Here is a 17,164-nt window from a genome sequence, read left to right as displayed (position 1 = left end):
TCCCTTAATGTAGAAGGTGCTAGATCTTACGTTATCCTGATTGTGTTTCTACAATACCCAAATTGTTTCTTTCTGGCTGCTTGCAATATTTTCTCCTTGACCTGGGAACTCTAGAATTTGACCACATTATTCCTAGGAGCTTTTCTTTTAAAATCTTTTTCAAGAGGTGATCTATTCTTTCCATTTCTATTTTACCCTCTGGTTTTCAAATATCAGGACAGTTTTCCTTGATAAGTTTTTGAAAGACGATGTCTAAGTTCTTTTTTGATCATGGCTTTCATGTAGTTCAACATTTTTTAAATTGTCTCTCCTGGATCTATTCTCCAGGTCACTGGTTTTTCCAATGAGATATTTCACATCATCTTCTACTTTTTCATTCATTTTGTTCTGTTTTATAATTTCTTGATTACTCATAAGGTCATTCGTTTCCATTTCCTCCTTTCTAAAGTTTAAGGAATTATTTTCTTCAGTGAGCTGTCAGACCTCCTTTTCCATTTGGCCAATTCTGCTCTTTAATAAGGCATTCTTCTACTCATTGGCTTTTTGGACCTCTTTTACCATTTGGGTTAGTCTATTTTTTAGGTATTTTCTTCAGTATTTTTTGGGGGGAGAATCTCCTTCTGTTGACTGGTTTTTCATAATTTTCTTACATCACTCTTATTTCTCTTCCCAATTTTTCCTCTACTTCTCTTACTTCATTTTCAAACTCCTTTCTTAGCTCTTCCATGGCCTGTGACCAACTCATTTTTCTTTGAGATTTTGGATGTAGGACCTTTAACTTTGTTGTCTTCTTCTGGTTGTATGTTTTGATCCTCTTTATTACCAAAGTAAGATTTTATAATCTGATTTTTTATGCTGTTTGCTCATTTTACCAGCCAATTACTTGACTTTTGAGCTCTTTGTCAAGGTAGGACTCTGCTTCTGGAGTGGCAAGTGCTGTGTCCAAAGCTGCAGGGGGTTTGTGCAGCTGTTTTTAGAGGTACTTGTAGGCACTTGTAAATTTTCAGTTCTTCTAAGGTGATATCATCAAAGGAGAAGTGCTGGGCGTAGCTAGATGGCACAGTGAGTAGAGCACCAGCCCTGGAGTCAGGAGGACCTCAATTCATATCCAGCTTCAGACACTTGACACATATACTAGCTGTGTGGCCTTGGGTAAGTCACTTAACCCTAATTGCCCTGCCAGAAAAACAAACAAACAAAAAAAAGAAGTGTTTACTCCTCTCCTGGTCTGTGGACTGGTCTGTGAGTGATCACAAGCACTCTTTTCTGCCTTGTAACCTTGAAAAGTATTCTCTCTCCACAGCTGCCACAAGTTCTACCATGCCAGAGCTCTTCCTCACCCCAGGACCACCACCCAGGACTGTGACCCAAATCCAAGCAGGGCAAAGAAATAGAATCCTGCCTCAGTACCAGCAATGAGATCCCTGCAATCCCCCTGATCAGTTTCTTGATCCCCTCCACCACCTGTGGGCCTGGAGCCCTCAAAGCAGCCACTGCCGCTACTACCATCACTGCTGCCACCCCTTCCACTGCCCTGGGGATAGGGCCTGACCTTGCTGTTCTCTCATCCAGGTCTGACGGACTTTCCCCATTGACCTTCTACTTTGTCTTTGGCGTTTATGGTTGAGAAATCTGGAAACTGCTATAGCTATCAGTGATTCAATCCCCTGAGGCCTGCTGTGGCCCTGTCTGTGACAGGGCAGGCCAAGCTGGTCTGCCCTCTGATCCCAGCCTGGTATGACAGATCCTTACTGTTGTATTTCCAGGTTATCTTGAGGAGATTTTTTTTCTTTCAGTAATTTTACGGGTTCTGTACCTCTAGAATTTGTTTAGAGTCATTTTTGCCGGTATTTGGAGGGGCTGGGAGGAGAGCTCAAGCAAGTCACTGCTTTTACTCTGGCATCTTGGCTCCAGTATTCCCATTCAATGACAAAAATGTTCTAAATGTTGATATTAAAATCACAAGATTATAGACGTAGAAGTAGCAGGAATCTTAATAGTAATTCGTCTACCCCAACAGATTACAAAAGAATAAAATAAAACTTCCAATTTTCAGGTGATTTTTGTTTGGCATTCAAAACCCTTTACAACCTGTCTCTCTCTTGCCTTTTCTGTCTTCCTACACCTTACTCCCTCCCCCCATCCTTTCCAAACCCAGTAATAATGTCCTTTTTCATGTTCCCTATATAAGATACCATATCTCTGAACTCCGTGAATTTTCACTGCTATCCTCCATGCCTGGAATTCTCTCCTTCCTTCTCCACCACCCCCTTTCTCTGCCTCCTCACTTTCCTGGCTTCTTCAAGTTCCATCTAAAATTCTTATTTCTACCAGAAAATATTTCCTGATCCTCCTTAATTCTAGTATCTTTCCTCTGCTATCTCCAATTTATCACAGAAAAAAAATGAATATTCAGCAAAAGCTCTGGACTTAATCTCTCAGAGCAATGCCAGCTGAATATCTTCTCTCTGGATTTTAGGTTCATCCTTCAGAGGCAGTGGAGTAGTTTCCTTTAATGCTATAAGCTCAATCACCCATTCTGCCATTTACCAATTAAGATTAGCTTTTACAAAGTGACATGCAATTATACAGCAAAAGAAAAAAAAAGAAATGAAAGAAAGAGAAGAAAAATATGCCTCCAACAACTGGAAACCAGTCTCTTTGAAGCCACCTTGATCCTTAGGGAGAGTGGGCTCAAATTTAACATTTAATTTCTATATAACAGTCATTTTTTTCCAAATCACTACCAAATGCAGCAAGGCCAAAGAAGAGATAAGGATGCATCTCTGCTACTGCTGAACTTGCGCAAATGGATAACTCAATTGTAAGCTCTTCACCAGATGCTAACAAGGACTTCAGATTTCAGACTTCTGGCAGCTTACTTTAACTACCTTTCAAAGCTCACAGAGAAGTAGCTATCCCAAATCTCTTTCAACTCAAAAGGTAAAAAAAAAAAAAAAAAAACATAAAGAGAACAATAACAAAGAGCTTTATTCATGGGTCATGCATCAGTATCAGATGGAGAAGATCCAAGGCCTCATCATCTTACTCACCCAAACCACAGTTAAGTAGGTTAGTGCATTTTGAATGCATCCCAGTACTATCTACAAAGTAAAACAAAGGTCTGCTTCTTTATCACATGATCAGTTGGCCAAAGTCACTTAGAGAACATCTGTTCATACTCCAAATGGGAGAGTCAGGTTCTTCCACTATACTTCATCATTCCTTTCCAAACGTAGTCTCTCAAGTCTAAGCATACTGTGCCTGTGCATAGGTCCCTTGTTAGAGATAGTCAGACAAAGAGACAGAGAGACAGGCAGACAGAAAGAGAGACAGACCATTAGATTAGATAGACAGACAGACCCAAAGAGGGAGGGGTGGGGGAGAGAGAGAGAGAGAGAGAGAGAGAGAGAGAGAGATGATAGACTGACATACAGATGAACAAAGAAATGAATGGGCAATTGACTAAAGAAAGAGTTTAGACTAGATAACATCTGGCAAGTTGTGCTATGCTTCCGATGAACCCACAAAGCTTACTGCTACCAAAGGCCATCATTTAAACACCATTTTAAAGGAGAAGAGAAAGTGAATTCAGAAAAATATACTCTTAGATTTGCTGAAGAAGTAAGACTGGAAGATGGAAGGAGAATACATTTGTCAAGGAGTCAGGGGAAGAAGTATCATGATTTAAGTATAAATTCCTAGATCTAAAATAAGCTATTTCCAAGAAGCACACATGAGCATTGACTGATACAGGAGAGAAAATACTTCCATGCCCATTCTTGAATTATTTATTTGTACTGATCACCTTTATAATCAGCATAAAATAGACATAATTTTAAAGCAACATAATAAACAGAATATAGGAGAAATGTGGAAATGGCCTCTGTAAGATATCCTATCAAAGAAAAATCAGTTAAAACTTTTTTTAAAATCAGATAAGTTTGGAAAGTCTGTTTATCAAAGATACCTTTGCTCACCATATTTGTAAGTAATTTGTTCTCATGCTTCTGTATGCTGCCTGTAATAACATCCTCATTCTTTCAAAAAATAAGGCTAGTCTCATTCATGAACATGAGAAGATTTATCTTTCCATGTATAAATTCAAACTTTCTGAGTGTACATGAGTCTACCTCCTGGGCATTGTAAATAAAACTGACAGAATCAAGATTTATTTAAAGGCAAACTTCTGAAAAACTTATATGTGTTCAAATAGAGAAATTATTAAAATAGAAGATGGAAAATATGATATAGGAAACTATTTTGAGATATGCAATACTAAGTTCTATGACTTGCAATATTCTTCGATTTCAAAGGACATTTTAACCCATAGTCCATTTCATAAGGGGAAAAAATAGCCAAAGAATAGGCTAAGCACTTTGGCTTTGTCTGCAGAGCCAGAAAGAAGTTGAGTGTTGAGAAACGATATGTTGCATTTGATTAATGTAGGTAACTAGCCTGGGGAAATGTGGTCCTGTATTATCCAGATAATTGTATCTATTCTGTGTTTTCTTTCCCTTGCAAAAAATAAGCTCAAAACACCAGAATTCTCTTGTGCATGCATCCTCTTGACTGCTAGTTGATTATTTGCTATGCAGCAGAATTGTTGTTCAACCCCTGAAGAAAGTAATCTATACCAGCAAAAACACTACATGTTGGTATGTTTAGTTCTGACTATGGTGTGAGGGGAAGGAGCAAAGGGGAGGAAATTAGAAAAGAATTGGGACCTGGAAAGGGATCATCAGTCAGTCAATTAGCATTTTTAAGCAAGTTGTATGTGCCAGGCACTATATTAAGTGCCTGCTTTCATGGAGCTCACGGTATAAAGAGGAAACAACATGCAAACAACTATGTATAAACCATACAGAAACAGATAGAGAGATGATAAATTAAGGGTAAGCTCAGAGGGAGACACTTATATTAAGGACTGAAAAGCCTAAAATAATGTCATGGATACATATTATGTGATCCTGTGAAAATCACCCTAACCTCTCAGTCTTTTCTCATCTCACAAGATTATTGTAAGGATCCAATAAAATAGCATATATGAAACAATTTTTAAACCTTAGATGGATGATAATGATGATGATAATGCTGATGATGATGGTGATAAAGATAATTAAGATGATGATGATGATGGTGAAGATGATAACTGTCACTTTACCTCTCTGATCTTAGTTTCTACATCTGTAAAATAAGGAAACTAAACCAAACAAATTCTGTGATTTTTTTAATCTATAATCCCATATTGACTATCTGCATCATTTTTCTTGTAGACATTGAAATAAATTTAATATAACATGCCCATTTCTGTTTAACTCCATGATGTGACATAATATCATATATGGTGGGCTGACTTGGTAGTTGCTAAGGTTTGCTATAATTGGTATTTGACGATGCTCAGCCTCTTCTGAACCTTCCAAATTCCCTTTACACACAGAAGAACAAAGGAGGGGCAGCTAGGTGGCACAGTGGATAGAGTGCTGTGTCTGGAGTAAGGAGGACTTTTCTCAGTGAACTCAAATCTAGCCTCAGACACTGACTAGCTAGCTGTCAGTATTGTCCTATATTGTAAATTTTCCCACCAATACCAGTGACTCTGTTGAGATTCATGGTGCTCGGGACCCCAAAATACCGATACTCTGGGTCCTGACCAAATGAATTTGACCAAAGCCTTCTTACAGCCAAAGAAAAATAAAGTTTATTAAAGATTCACCATATTGGGTAGACTCTCAAGGAACCTGAGCATTGGCTATACTCTTAAGAAATATGATCCTTTATGACACTTGTATTGATAAGTGGGCCAGAACAATCTGACCCAGACAAACCACTTAATGCTGTTTTTCTCAGTTTTTCATCTGTAAAATGGAGAAGGAAATGGGAAACCACTTCAGTATCTTTGCCAAGAAAACCCCAAATGGGCTCTTAAACAGTTGGACACCACTGAAAAAGGACTGGACAACAGCAACAAAATGTCAGGCAAGCAGAAAAGTTTTTCAAAGTAAAATTTTCTAACAAGCAAACATACTTGAAGATAGGTATCCATTGTTATGTCAAAAACAGAGATGGTCTTATAATCTAATTTCAGCATGTTGTATTCTAATATCATTTTTAATATAATAAAACTAATTTTCCTAACATTTTATCAGTGCTTATTTTAACACAGTTATTTAGGGAGGTTTTATATAATTCATAATAATCTCAAATCTTTCCTTGGTGTCTGAAAGAATTTCCATATGTAGTAGGGGAGAAATTAGGAGAGAAAATTCTCCTACTTCACATACATTCTTAATTAAATGTAGGTTGAAGTTCCTCTTGCCATCTGTAAGGTTAAGATCTTCCCCGCCCATCAATAGGCCTCATGTGGAGCCCATTAAGGGAAGCTTGCTTGCTTGTAGGAAGGCTTACACATCTTTTGTTAATTTATAATTAGGTACTCATCCTAAAGAGTATATATTCTGAGAGGTGAGCTTTTGCTTTTGGGGCTTGCTTATGAGAAAGTTGTTGTGATTACCTGGCTGAGACTGAGTGGCCATATGTTCAAAGCTTCCCCAGCTGATCAGAGGTAAAGGCTCTCTTGATTCATTGGTGGATGTAAAGCTTTGATTTGTGCAGTAGAGCCCTGTCTGTTAGTCTTTATTTCTCTTCTCTGTATTTCCTGTGTTTGTAATTCATGTGATTAAAAAAGAAAGATTGTTGACCCCTGAAAGAGCTATCTTTCCTTAGTAAAGCAGATAAAAGAACCTGTACTAGCAGCAATCCTGGCTATGCAGTGTTATACCATCTTATTCATTCTTCCAGTTATCTAACGAATGAAAAGTGACTGTTTCTTGCTTTATATGTAGTTGCCCTTCCTCCTATAGGATTCTCTCACCATTTTTCAGGCAAAGTTAGGGAAACTAATGGGATATTCTTTAGTGAAATGCCAGAGGTTGATATCTTACAAGTCTAATCAAGTCTGTCACTTTCTGGAAATTAATGCTTTTTAAAATTTAAATTGTTTACTTCACAAAGTAGTGACCTACTACCACAGCAAATATACAAGATTAGATAGTTATCCATCAGAAATTTCACAGAACATATTTTTTTTTAATTTAAATTTATTTATTTAACATATTTGATTTTCAGCATTGATTTTCACAACAGTTTGAATTACAAATTTTCTCCCCATTTCTACCCTCCCCCCCACTCCAAGATGGCTTATATTCTGGTTGCCCTGTTCCCCAGTCAGCCCTCCCCTCTATCACCCCCCTCCCCTCTCATCTCCTTTTCCCTTCCTTTCTTGTAGGGCAAGATAAATTTCTACGCCCCATTGCCTGTGTATCTTATTTTTTAGTTGCATACAAAAAGTTTTTTTGTTTTTGAACATCTGATTTTAAAACTTTGAGTTTCAAATTCTCTTCCCTCTTCCCTTCCCACCCACCCTCCCTAAGAAGCCGAGCAATTCAATCTAGGCCACACATGTATTATTATGTATAACCCTTCCACAATACTTATGTTGTGAAAGACTAACTACATTTTGCTCCTTCCCAACCCATCCCACTTTATTGAATTTTCTCCCTTGACCCTGTCCCCTTTCCAAAGTGTTTGTTTTGATTACCTCCACCCCCATCTGCTCTCCCCTCCATCATCCCCCCCCTTTTATTTTTTTTATCTTCCTCCCTCTTCTTTCCCGTGGGGTAAGATACCCAACTGAGTATGTATGATATTCCCCCTCAGGCCAAATCTGATGAGAGCAAGATTCACTCATTCCTCCCTCACCTGCCCTCTCCCCTCCTCCCACAGAACTGCTTCCTCTTGCCACCTTTATGTGAGATAATCCACCCCATTCTATCTCTCCCTATCTCCCTCTCTCAGTATGTTGCTCTCTCATCCCTTAATTTCATTTTATTTCTTTTAGATATCTTCCCTTCATCTTCAACTCACCCTGTGTCTGCTCTCTCTCTTTTACATATATATATAAACACACACATATGTATATACACATACATACACGTACATACATATACACATAGATATATACATACATACACATTCACTTATATATATACATAAACACACACACATATATATATATATATATATATATATATATATATATATATATATATATGTATGCATATTCCCTTCAACTACCCTAATACTGAGGTCTCGTGAATCATACTCATCATCTTTCCATGTAGGAATGTAAACAAAACAGTTCAACTTTAGTAAGTCCCTTGCAATTTCCGTTTCTTGATTACCTTTTCATGCTTCTCTTGATTCTTGTGTTTGAAAGTCAAATTTTCTATTCAGTTCTGGTCTTTTCACTGAGAAAGCTTGAAAGTCCTCTATTTTATTGAAAGTCCATATTTTGCCTTGGAACATGATACTCAGTTTTGCTGGGTAGGTGATTCTAGGTTTTAATCGTAGCTCCATTGACCTCCGGAATATCGCATTCCAAGCCCTTCGATCTCTTAATGTAGAAGCTGCCAGATCTTGGGTTATTCTGATTGGGTTTCCACAATACTCAAATTGTTTCTTTCTGGCTGCTTGCAGTATTTTCTCCTTGATCTGGGAGCTCTGGAATTTGGCAACAATATTCCTAGGAGATTTCTTTTTGGGATCTATTTGAGGAGGCGATCGATGGATTCTTTCAATTTCTATTTTGCCCTGTGGCTCTAGAATATCAGGGCAGTTCTCCTTGATAATTTCTTGAAAGATGGTATCTAGGCTCTTTTTTTGATCATGGCTTTCAGGTAGTCCAACAATTTTTAAATTATCTCTCCTGGATCTATTTTCCAGGTCAGTGGTTTTTCCAAGGAGATATTTCACATTGTCTTCCATTTTTTCATTCCTTTGGTTCTGTTTTATATCTTGATTTCTCATAAAGTCACTAGCTTCTACTTGCTCCAATCTAATTTTTAAAGTAGTATTTTCTTCAGTGGTCTTTTGGACCTCCTTTTCCATTTGGCTAATTCTGCCTTTCAAGGCATTCTTCTCCTCATTGGCTTTTTGGAGCTCTTTTGCCATTTGAGTTAGTCTGTTTTTTAAGGTGTTGTTTTCTTCAGTGTATTTTTCAGTATTTTTTTGGGTCTCCTTTAGCAAGTCATTGACTTGTTTTTCATGGTTTTCTCGCATCCTTCTCATTTCTCTTCCCAATTTTTCCTCTACTTCTCTAACTTGCTTTTCCAAATCCTTTTTGAGTTCTATGGCCTGGGGCCAGTTCATGTTTTTCTTGGAGGCTTTTGTTGTAGGCTCTATGACTTTGTTGTCTTCTTTAGGCTGTATGTTTTGGTCTTCTTTGTCACCAAAAAAAGAATCCAAAGTCTGAGACTGAATCTGGGCACGTTTTCGCTGCCTGGCCATATTCCCAACCAACTAACTTGACTCTTGAGTTTTTCAGTGGGGTATGACTGCTTGTAGATTACAGAGTTCTATGTTCCACGTTTGGGGGGGAGGTGCCAGCTCTGTCAGACCCGCACTACTCCTTCCCCAAGAACCCCCAGTCCAGGCTGGGCTTAGATCTTCAGCAGGCTGTTGCACTCCTGCTCTGATCCGCCACTTAATTCTTCCCACCAGGTGGGCCTGGAGCCGGAAGTAACAACAGCTGTAGCTGCCCCACCTCGGCTGCCCCCGGGGCTGGAAGCCGAAAGGAGAACTCCTTCCACTCCTGCAGCTTTTCCCACTAACCTTCTCCGCAGTCTTTGGTTGTTTGTGGGTCGAGGGGCCTGGTAACTGCCGCAGCTCACATATTCAGGGCGCTAGGGCCCCCTCCGCCCAGCTTCTGTTCTGGATGGTCCACGTCGCTCAGGCTGGGCTCTGCTCCACTCCGTTCCCAGCTCCCAAGCTCCCAGCTCCATGTGGAATAGACCTCACCCAGAGACCATCCAGGGTGTCCTGGGCTGGAGCCCTGCTTCCCTCTGCTGTTCTGTGGGTTCTGCCATTCCAGAATTGGTTCAGAGCCATTTTTATAGGTTTTTGGAAGGACTCGGGTACGGAGCTCACTCTAGTCCGTGCTTACCAGCCGCCATCTTGGCTCCGCGCCCCCCCCCCCCACCCCCCCCCTGCTCTCCACAGAACATATTTTTATTTCAACACTAAAATCCTATGATTGTATTGTTTAAATTATTCCCATAATATGTTCTTCACTTCCCATGTCCTTTCACTTCCCAAATTGTCCTATATTGTAAATTTTCCCACCAATACCAGTGATTCTGTTGAGATTCATGGTGCTCGGGACCCCAAAATTCCGATACTCTGGGTCCTGCCCAAACAAAATTGACCAAAGCTTTCTTACAGCCAAAGAAAAATAAAGTTTATTAAAGATTCACCATATTGGGTAGACTCTCAGGGAACCTGAGCATTGGCTAGACTCTTAAGAAATATGATACTTTGTGACACTTGTATTGATAAGTGGGCCAGAACAATCTGACCCAGACTGAGTCTGACCTAGATTATCTTAACATTTTCATGGAGATAAGATAAGACTTCTGTACAGAAAGATTGTGGGAGGGATCTAGGGGTGGTCAAGTAGTCTGGGGGGACTTGGGGGCCTGGGGTGAGGTCAAACTCTGGGAATGAGATTAAGGATGGGAAATAGCTGAAGGCTACCTGGAGATAATAGAGAATGGAGGGCTAGGCTAGTTTAGGGGCAACAGATTTGGGTATAGATGTTTTGATAGGATCAAGGTTGGAAAGTGGGGTGGGTGTAATCAGGAACAGACAATTGGAGGTAACAGACATGGGCATGAAAAGTTTATGGCCTCAAGGGATCATCAGATTGAATGGGAAGATTCAATGTGAGGTTCAATGGGGTGCACAGAGTCCTTCAACTCCAATATCTTTCCAACATCCTGGACTCATAATTTCAGAATCATCTGCTACTCTTAACCATTAATAAAAGTTTTACTGATTTTCCTTAATAATATATCTCCTTCTTGTCTTTCACTGCAGTCTCAGCTCCTTCCTGGACTCTAATCTTATAATGTGAGGACTTCTCTAGCCCTCCATTTGGTCTTCTTTTCTGTTAAATTCCAAAGATTTGGACCCTTGACATGCATTCTAACAGTCATCTAACTCTAGAGTAGCTATAATCATGTCATTGTCTATTCCCCAAACTGAGAACTGGCTCCCATTTACCTATTGAATAAAACTAAGGCTGTTATCTAGGTGCATAGTCAGTAGTATGCTTTGATTACTTCATAGGTCTGTTTATCCCCAAAGTAACCAATTAAGTAAAAACAGAAATGTCATGCAGCAATATGTACTTAGATCTCTTATTATACTTCCAGAGTGTATTTTTAGTGGCATGGAGTGGATTGTAGGGGGAAAAGGAGGACAGCAGGCACTAAACCTGTTGTTTCAATAATATGAAGAGCTCCTACTCTGCAACTTCATAGTAGAAGGTTTGCCTTGGCAATGAAAGCTTAAGTGACTTGTTCAGTGTCACACAGCCAATGTGTCAGAATCATACTTACATGAAGGACTTCCTAATTTTGAGGCCAGCTTTCTACCCATTATACCACATTGCTTTTCATTAGTTATATTATCCATTTGATTATGTTATCCAATTAGCACATATGCTCTAAGGAAGCAGAGACCATCACCCTTGTTGGCTAAACAACTTTGTTGATGGCCAAGTCACTCCCCTCATTTTCCTTCTATTTTTCTCTTTCCTAATTGTCTTCCCTAAATCTTTTTCCTTTTCCTGATACCTTCATTTTCTCACATAGAAATCTTATCCATTACCATGGCTTAAACTATCAGTTCTTTTCATAAAACTCTCAAAATTATATTTCTACCAAGACTCCTTCTTTGAGCTTTAATTTTATATCTCCAGGAAGTATCCATTTGGATGTTCTGCTGACACCTCAAACTGTCCAATACAGTTCATCTTTCACCTAAAGACTCATTTCTCATGTTAATATCATTATTTCTGTCAGTTTAATTCTAGGCCAAATTTGTCATCTTTTGTAGTGTTTGTCCAAAATATATATCTACTAATCAATATCATATTATATGTTTTGTCAATGGATGGTGAAGGGATTGGAGAAAGGGAGGGAATTTGGAATGCAATGTAAAAAATGGATGCTAAAAATAAATAATAAGCCACATACATTTATGTATGTGTGTGTATTTGTTGTTGCAATATACACTGGATAAATACAGTAGACTGTCTATCCAAATAAGTGTTATCTTATGCAGAGAATAGGTGAAATTGCCTTTGTTAAATTGCAAAGTTTTTTTAATTGAACTTAGTTTTTTCTACTAAAACAAACACCACCTTTTTAATAACAATATTGTTTTAGTATTTCCACCTGTCTTTAAAGTTACTATCTCTGAAGAGCTGAAATTGAATGTCAGAGGGTAATGGTCAGATGTATAATATACTTGAGTAATCTCAATAGTAGCTATAGGCTGCAAAATGTTAACAATGAATAATTACAGAGGATTCTGGGAAGATGGAGGTGCAGGTCAAAAAAAAAATCCATGCTCTCCAAATTTCCTCCACAAAAAAACAAACACCCCCCCCACACCTCCCTGCAAAAAAAACAACAAAAAATAAAAACAACGAAAAAAAAACAAACCACAATGTCACCTGAAAGTGAACACTAAGCAGCAGAAGTAAATAAAAGTCAGGCTAAAGCATTATTCTCCTAAAACAACTTGAGATGACTTTGGGAAAGACTCAAACTCCTAGGGTGGAGGTTTAGTCTGAGTGAAATGCAAATACCTCCAGGCAGACTCTGCTGAATCAGCAAAAAGCAAGCCCTGGGGGCAGCTGGGGCAGCTAAAGCCTTCACCTCAGGAACTCTTGCCTTACAGAAAGTGTGGAGGTCAAAGCTGAGTTGGGGAAGGTTGAAGGACCCTCTATTGTCTTGGGACGTCAAGCCCAGCTGTACTGACTAGACTTGGTCCCAGGCTGCAGCAATGGGCAAGAAAAAGAGAGTACAGAAACAGTAAGTGCAGTAGCAGAAGGGCAGTAACCCTGCTGGCTAAGGGCACTTGTAGGAGAGGAAAAGCCCTGGTTTTGGTTCCAGGGCATAGGGAAGAGCTGAAATTTGCAGCTATGGGAGGTAGCAAGAGCATTTGGAGGACTGCATGACTGTGGGGTCCTTGTCATGGGTTGCATGATGAGAAGAGTACCTGAGGTTGGGTCCCAGGCAGAGTTCAGAAAATAATAGCAAGAAGGATCTGAGGCCTGGGACACCACTCCGCATACCTGGGGACTGGAGCCTAATTACAATAAAAGGCTGCTAAAAATAAAGTAAAACAAAATAGATATAAAAATGAGTAAGCAAAGGAGTAAGAACCTAACAGAGAACCATTATGGGGACAGAGAAGACCTGGGTTTGTATACAGAGGAAGATAGCGAAGTTAAAAAATCCTCTACTACTTCAAAGAGAAGCATCAGATGGTCACAACCCCAAAAAGAGTTCGTGGAAAAACTTCAAAAAGGGCTTCAGAAATCAAATGGGAGAGATTCAAGAAAAATTAGGGAGCAATCCAAGATAATCAAGAAAATTAAGAAAAGAAAGTCAACGAACTGAAAAAAAAGGGATCCAAAAACTTAAGGAAGAAAATAATTCCTTGAAAACTAGAATTGGGCAAGGGGAAGCTTGTTATAAGATGTTATAAGACAGCAAGAAATAATGAATTGAAAATAATGAAAAAAAAATAGGAAAAAAAGGCAAAAATCTTGTTAGAAAAACAACCAATCTGGAAAACAGATGAAGGAAAGACAATATAATAATTATTGGACTACCTAAAACTTAAAATCAAATTAAGAATCTTGATACAATATTATAAGAAATTTTTAAGAAAAATTGCTGGGGGACAGAGCTAAGATGCTGGCTGGAAAGCAGGGACTTTTCTAGGGCTCTCCCCCAGGAACCTCCAAACACTGATAAAAATTGCTCTGAACAAATTCTAGAACTGCAGAATCCACGGAACAGCAGAGGGAAGCAGGGCTCTAGCCCAGGACAGCCTGGATGGTTGCTGGGTAGTGTCTATCACCCTGAGCTGAGAGCTGAGCAGAACAGAGCCAAGCATGGGCTGCACATGGACCAACCAAACTGGGAGCCAGGTGGAAGAAGCCCTAGCACCCTGAATCAGTGAGCTGTAGCAATTATCAGACTTCTCAACCCACAAACACCAAAGACAACAGAGAAGGTTAGTGGGAAAAACTGCAGGGGACAGAGTGATGGGAAAAACTGCAAGGGACATTTGGCTAACTCCCTGGGGGCAGGGGAGGAGGTGCAGCTACAGACCTACAGTTGCTTCCTGCCCCAGACACAACTGGTGGGAGGAATTAAGAGACAGATCAGAGTAGGAGTGCAGAGCCTGCTTGGATCTGAGTCTAGTCTGGGTTGGTGGGTTTTGGGGGAGGAGAAACACTGGTATGGCAGAGCTTGCTGTGTAGAAACAGCTCTGAAAACAACAGAGGATCCCCTCAAGCTTTGGACAAAGTACTCTCTACTCTTCAAGCAGTAGTGCCCTGACAAAAAGCTCGAGGGTCAAGTAGTTGGCTGGGAACATGGACAGGCAGTGAAAATGGACTCAGATTCAGACTCAGACTTTGGAATCTTTCTCTGGTGACAAAGGAGACCAAAACATATAGCCAGGAGTCAGCAAAGTCAAAAAGCCTATATCAAAAGCCTCCAAGAAAAACATGAATTGGTCTCAGGCCATGGAAGAGCTCAAAAAGGATTTGGAAAAGCAAGTTAAAGAAGTACTAATGGGAGGAAAAATTGGGAAGAGAAATGAGAGTGATACAAGAAAACCATGAAAAGCAAGTCAATGACTTGCTAAAGGAGACCCAAAAAATACCAAAGAAAATAACCCCTTAAAAATAGACTAACTCAAATGGCAAAAGAGCTCCAAAAAGCCAATGAGGAGAAGAATGCCTTGAAAGGCAGAATTAGCCAAATGGGAAAGGAGGTCCAAAAGACCACTGAAGAAAATACCACCTTAAAAATTAGACTGGAGCAAGATGAAGCAAGTGACTTTATGAGAAATCAAGATACTATAAAACAGAACCAAAGGAATGAAAAAAATGGAAGACAGTGAAATATCTCATTGGAAAAACCACTGACCTGGAGAATATATCCAGGAGAGATAATTTAAAAATTATTGGACTATCTAAAAGCCATGGCCAAAAAAAGAGCCCAGATATCATCTTTCAAGAAATTTTCAAGGAGAACTGCCCTGATATTCTAGAGCTAGAGGATAAAATAGAAATTGAAAGAATCCACTGATCACCTCCAGAAAAAGATCCCAAAAACAACACTCCTGGGAAGATTGTCGCCGAATTCCAGAGCTCCCAGATCAAGGGGAAAATACTGCAAGCAACCAGAAAGAAACAATTTGAGTATTGTTGAAACACAATCAGAATAACAGAAGATCTAGCGGACTTTGCATTAAGGGATCAAAGGGCTTGGAATATGATATTCGGGGGTCAGTGGAGCTAGGATTAAAACGAAGAATCACCTACCCAGCAAAACTGAGTATGATGCACTACGGCAAAATATGGATTTTCAACAAAATAGAGGACTTTCAAGCTTTCTTAGTGAGAAGACCAGAGCTGAATAGAAAATTTGACTTTCAAACACAAGAATCAAGAGAATCATGAAAAGGTAAACAAGAAAGACATCATAAGGGACTTGCGACAGTTGAACTGTTTTGTTTACATTCCTACATGGAAAGATGATGTGTATAATTCATGAGACCTCATTATTTGGGTAGCTGAAGGGAATATTCAAAATCTTGTGAAAATCAATGCTAATAACTAAAAATATTAAATAAATAAATAATAAAAAGAAAAATTGCCCTGAAGTTTTAGAATGAGACTGTAAAAAAGAAATAGAAAAAAAGCAATAAATGAACAACTGAAAGATACCAGGATGAAAACTTACAGGAATATGATAGCCAAGTTTCAAAGCTCCCAATTTAAGGAGAAATATTACAAGCAGCAACACACAAAAAAATAACATGGAGCTACAATAAGTATCACACAAGACCTAGCAGCTTTTGCATTAAATGACCATAGGTCTTGGAACATTATATTTTGAAGAGCAAAAGAGCTGGGTTTGCAGCCAAAAATATCTTACCCAGAAAAATTGAGTACAATCCTGAATGGAAAAAATGGACATGTAATGAACTGAAAGACTTTCAGTTATTTGAGACGAAAAGAACAGAACTCAATGGAAAATTCAACATGTAAGCAACAGGATAAACATATAGTAAACATTAAAATCAATTATAGGGATTAAACTGTTTATATATGTGAAAAAATTATCAGTACTCTTAAGACTGTCATCTTTAATTGGGCAATTTGTAAGAAAGTCTTGAACTGAGCTAAGTATGATGAGTTGATTCTAAAAAATAAAATGGGGTGGGGAGAAGTCAAAAGGAGCAATTATCTCCTACAAATGAGGCATGAAAGGAAAAGCTGAGAGAAGAAGCAAATGGGGGAGGAGGGCTGGTAGTGCTGGAACCTTACTTTCATTGGTACTAGGTTAAAGAGGGAACAAAATATACATCTAGAAGGACATAATAACCTTCTAAATTTATAAAGAAATGAGAGGATGAGGTGATAGGATAAGGGAGGGACTTTTAGAATCATATGTAGAGTAAGAATTAGGAAGGTAGTGGAAGAGGATAAGGGAAAGACTTAGAGAGTGGGAAGATTACAGAATAGGAAGGGAAGGTAGTAGTTAGAAGTAAAGTAGATACTTGAGAAGGAATAGGGTAAATAGCACCAGAAGAATAAATAGGATGGAGGGAAATAAATAACTGGTATTAACTTTGAATGTGAATGGGATGAATTTACCCATACAGATAGCAGAATGGATTAAAAATCTGAAATAAAATAACATATTGCTTACAAGAAACGCAGTAAAAAATGAGACAAAGAGAGTCAAAATGAAGGGCTGAAGTAGAATTTATATGCTTCAGCTGATGTAAAAAACAAAAAAAAAGGAGGGGTAGCAATCATGATCTCAGCAAAGTTTAAGCTAAAATAAATGTAATTAAAAGAGATAAAGAGGGAAACTATACTATGTGTCACCAATTTTATTCAATATTGTTTTAGAAATGCAAGCAAACCCAACAGGGGAAGAAAAAGAAATTTAAGGAATTAGTATGGGAAATAAGGTAATGAACTATCTTTTTTGCAAATGAT

The sequence above is a fragment of the Trichosurus vulpecula genome, chromosome 4 (assembly GCF_011100635.1).
Source record: "Trichosurus vulpecula isolate mTriVul1 chromosome 4, mTriVul1.pri, whole genome shotgun sequence".
NCBI classification, from domain to species: Eukaryota; Metazoa; Chordata; class Mammalia; order Diprotodontia; family Phalangeridae; genus Trichosurus; species Trichosurus vulpecula.
This window is presented reverse-complemented; position numbering follows the sequence as displayed.